The sequence below is a fragment of the Bidens hawaiensis genome, unplaced genomic scaffold, assembly GCF_021521415.1.
Source record: "Bidens hawaiensis isolate Kalapana, Puna unplaced genomic scaffold, B.hawaiensis_p1.1 tig00057635_1, whole genome shotgun sequence".
Taxonomy (NCBI): Eukaryota; Viridiplantae; Streptophyta; class Magnoliopsida; order Asterales; family Asteraceae; genus Bidens; species Bidens hawaiensis.
Genome location: NW_027500378.1, coordinates 95,795 through 101,144, shown reverse-complemented (window position 1 = coordinate 101,144; position 5,350 = coordinate 95,795).

Genomic DNA, 5,350 nt, shown 5'->3' with positions numbered 1-5,350 from the left:
CTCTGTTAAACACAAAGGATTATCTCAACAAGTTTCAGTCCAAATAACTAGTTTGCTTCTTTGTTGGATACTCAACACACTCAAAAGCTTACAGAGTCTATGTGAAAGACCATTTGAGTGTGATTGAATCATCTGATGTTTTTTCCAATGAATGTCAATTTAATAATGTTGATGGAGCAGCATGGCTGTTTGATCTTGAGAAGTCAATCAAGTCCTTTAAGATTTATCCTGAGGACTTTGATGAAACTTATTACAAAACCAGTATACATATGAAAGAATCTTCAAAGAAGATTGATTTGGACAAGTTGTGGTCCAAGGTTGCTGGAAAAAGACCTGAATACAGTTTCATAAAGGATCCCTCAATTGTTCAAAGTGATCAAGCTCCGGTTCAAGTTCAAGAACAAGGTAATCAAGAGAACCAAGATGATCATGTCTTGAATCAGGCAGATCCTAGCAACCAAGGTGATACTGAAGAAGCAAGAAGAAATGAAATATTTGAAGACTTGTTTCAAATTTGAATATTGGAAATAATGGTGCATCAACCTCACAACAAAATAATGAAGAAGAACCTGAATTTCATGATGCAACAACTAATTTGATCATTGATGAACCTGATCTCAATGACACAAATCTTGATTCTAATGTTTCTACTGATGTGATTATTCAATCCTCTTATATTGAGAAGAATCATCCTTCTGAGAATATCATTGGAAACATCAATGAAAGAGTGACAAGAAGTGCTTCTGAATCTGCAAATATTTGTTTGTACTCCTGCTTTCTATCCCAAATAGAACCCAAGAACATTGTTCAAGCATTGAAAGACAACAGTTGGGTAGAAGCTATGCAAGAGGATTTGGCTCAATTTAGAGATCTGCAAGTGTGGGAACTTGTAGAAAAGCCAAGAAACATATATTCCATTGGAACCAAATGGGTTTTCATGAATAAAAGAGATGAAAGAGGAATTGTGATTAAGAACAAAGCAATACTTGTTGCATTGGGATGCCTACAAGAAGAAGGGATTGACTTTGAGGAAGTCTTTGCACCAGTTGCAAGACTTGAAGCAATAAGAATTTTCTTGGATTATGCTGCCTCAAAGAATATAAGGGTATTCCAATTGGATGTCAAATCTGCATTTTTGAATGGTAAAATAGAAAAGGAGGTGTATGTGAATTAGCCACCAGGATTTGAGGACCCTGATTATCCTAACAGAGTGTATAAGTTAAACAAAGCTTTGTATGGATTACATCAAGCTCCAAGAGCTTGGTATGACGAGTTATCTAATCATCTACTTGATAATGGTTTCCAAATGGGAGCTATTGACAAGACCCTCTTCTACAAGAAAATAGAAAGAGATTTGCTGTTGTTACAAGTCTATGTAGATGATATTATTTTTGGCTCAACCAATGAACAAATGTGTATGGAGTTTGAATAGGTTATGAAATCCAAGTACAACATGAGTTCTATAGGAGGAATGAACTTCTTTCTTGGATTGCAAGTTCAACAGAAAGCTGATGGAATTTTCATATACCAGTGTAAGTATGTGCAGGACATATTAGACAAGTTTAAATGTCATGACCTCAAAACTGCTTCAACTCCTATGAACGCACATGAGAAAATGATTGTAGATGAAAATGGGAGACAGTAGATGAACATGAATACAGAGCAAAAATTGGATCTCTGATGTATCTGACTGCTTCAAGGCCAGATATCATGTTTGCTGTGTGTGTTTGTGCTAGATTCCAATCAAGTCCTAAGGTTTCTCATATGGATGCGGTAAAGAGGATCTTTAGATATTGAAGGGAAGACCTGATCTGGTAATTTGGTATCCAAAGAACCAGTCATTTGATCTAGTTGCCTATGCAGATAGTGACTATGATGGGTGCAATATGAGCAGAAAGTCCACTTCTGGAGGTTGTCAATTTTTGGGTAACAAATTGGTGTCCTGGCAGTGCAAGAAACAGACTACAGTGTCAATCTCAACTGCAGAAGCTGAGTATATTGCTGCATCTGCCTGCTTTGCACAAGACCTCTGGATTCAGAACCAAATGCTGGATTACGGTTTCAATTTTATAAACACCTCTATTTTCATTTATAACACTGTTGCATCATTTATTGTTAAGAATCCTGTACAACATTCCAATACCAAGCACACTGAAATCAGACACCATTTTTTTAGAGATTGTAGTGAAAAAGGTCTAATTGAAGTTAAAAGAGTTGACACAAGTGACAATTTGGCTGACTTATTCACAAAGACCCTTGATAGAACCAGGTTCTACTTTCTTCTGAAAGCCCTAGGTATGATCAACTCTAATGAGGTCTGATTGATGATGTGTGCTTGTTGTGCAAACTGACTATCTTTTAAAAGTTTTGTTGAATGTTTGTTTGATTGATTTGTGAATATGTGTTCAATGTTTGCTGATATATGACCTAAATGACTATTTGTGTGTATCTTAGTTATGTTAGATACTTAAGATAATTATCAGTGAATGTGTTATGTCATGATAAGTAGTTGATTTAATCTATTAAATGTGCTTATCTGATATCTAGATCATGTGAATTATCTGATATGATGATATTGTTAGGATATGCTAGACTATGCATTTTGTTATGTCTGCTTGGTTTGATGATGTCATTTATATTGAGATTTGGATATATATTTTGAATATGCTTCAAATTTTTGTGTCAAAATGTGTTTTGTGTCAAAAATTGGATGCTCAAATGAACATTTTCTAAGAAGATTTTACTCAAAACAATTTTGTCAAAACAGAGTAAGTTGATTATGGTGTAGAGACATGATAAGATTATTCAGTTCAAGCTTTGTAGAAGCTTAAAAGGTTGGAAAATGAAAATTGATCCAACCATTTGGGAAATGATAGTACATTGGCTATTTGGCCAATCATATGGATTTAATAGACTAAAAAGACACTTAGTGCCGTCATTGACATGTATGGTTGCTTTCCCATGATGTGTAAAATCTAAGGTATATAAACATAAAGGAACTGCTAAAATTAATGTGGAGTTACATTGTTGTCTATGCATGTTCCAATATATAACTTTCCGAATGATGGGCAGAAAAGTGAATATCCAACCATACACGAGCCCGTTGGTATTTGGTCACCTAAAATGAAGTATCTTATTGAGAATGACAAAGAACAAATGTGAAATACTCTATTTTAAACGTATTCAACCAAAAGTTGATGTGTTCACAATTTTTGATGAGAAATGCAAACATGAGGGTTAATTCTACAACTACAGAGGTGGAGACAATCATATAAGTCCTTTAAACATTCCGAATGAAAGGCCTGTAAGTCCGACTTGCATGGCCTGTAAGTCCAACATTCAACCTCACGTATGTTTGTAAATTTGAAAAGAAAAATCTAAATCTTTGAAACTGTTCTGTCATTAAAATTTTGACCATATATCTGTGGGTCGGAGTCAATTCAGGGTGATCTGGAGAAAACCAAATAAGCCTTGAGAATAGATATGGAGCATCAAAAAGCAATATGTGTTATCCATTTAGTCTTATGCATCATAATTGAACCTTAATCATATCACCAAAGAAATAAAATTCATGCTAAGTCTAGACCTGCTGTTGACCTGTGTAAACTATCATAATAATGCTGAGAATGAAGTATTGAGAAGCTACTTAGTCAATATGATCCAATGTTGAGAGCTTTTCATAATAAGAAAAAGATTTGAAAGGAATATAACTGAAATCTGATCTCTTAACGCACCATTTTCTCTTAAACAATGATCTTTAATGATAAATTTGTATGAAACATGTTTTAAGGCAAAAAGAGCTACATTTTACCTTGAAAAGGTTTGAATATGTAATTCCGGGTAAGGTTTGATGAATTTCAACCTTATCGGGCAGACTTAGATGTTTATGTCTAAGTTCATCCATTTCAAGCATGCTTTGATGTCTTACATACTTTCGGGTAGACTTAACTGTTTTAGTTGAAGTTTACCTCTTTCGGCAGTCTTGAAATTTGAATTTGTGTGATTATGATTCGAGCAAGCTTAGATGATTTTTGAATTTTCTAGCAAACTTAACTGTTTTATAGGATTTTTAGGTCATTCTTGCAAGCTTTATAGCTGTTTATGCTATTTCTAGCAAGCTTTAAAAAATTCAAGTTATTCTAGCAAACTTAGGTGTTTTCTAGGATATTTGACTTACTCAAGCAAGCTTGACATTTCAAAGTGTTGAATATGAATTTCCTAGCAAGCTTCGATATTTTAGGCAATTCTAGCAAACTTTGTTCTTTTGTTTAATTGTTTGAGATATTCGTACAAGCTTGATGATTATGTATGTGCTTAAATGACTTATTCATGTTTACAAGTACACTTTGTGTTTAGAGCATACTTTTACATCTTAGGATAGACAAGTCTTCTCTAGCACACTTGCACTTCTAAAATCATTTCGGGCACACCTTTGTGAATGTAAAAGAACTTGAATGAATATTTGTTAACTGTTTTACACTTTCGGGTAAGGTTTGTGATATGTTCAGGTATTCGAGCAAGGTTGACTATTAGAATTATTTCTAAGTTGTTATTTTTGGGTATCTTTATTGATTCCTTGAAAGGTTGCCTATTTGATGATTTATACTTGATTATTTGTCTTGTGATTTATTTCTCGAGCAATCTTGTATTTCGAGTAAGCTTCCTTCACTTTACTCTCTTAGATTTAATTTTAAACTATAATTTCTGAACAAATTCTGGAATGAGCAAGGTTGCTAAAATGATTTATACCTAGCAAGCTTTGTAAAATTAATCTTTTCGGGCAAGCTTTGCTAAGTGTACTTTATCGAGCAAGGTTTTAAATGAGAAATTTTTTAAATAAAATATTTTTACAGTATAACAGCTTTTTCCCACTAAAGGAAAAAACGCATTTAAAACCCACTTTCAAAATGTATATAAGAGGGAGTTAATGAGTTTTCATGTCTCACTTCTCTCCCAAACACTCTTGCAAATTGCTCTCACTCTCGTTTTCAGAATATCAACCACCTTATTATTTTCCTAACCCAAAATTAACCAGCCCCTAAATTCCGACTCGGTAAGCATTAATTGGTTGATATCCAACACCGACTATGTGGAATTGGGCACTTAAATTTTCATTTAAAATAACTCTTTGTTTTATGTGTAGGTTATTAATTTTTCGAAGCACAGGTTCATAAAGACATTTCTTCTCTTTACTTCTTCAAATTATTACCTATATCTATTCAAATTTATGAACTTTCTGACTAATGTGTACTTTGAATGTGTTTTTGTTTGCACAGATATGGTGGATGATGAACCGACATATCCTTTTGAGAACAACCACAACATGTGCGCTCTATTACAAGTGACTCCA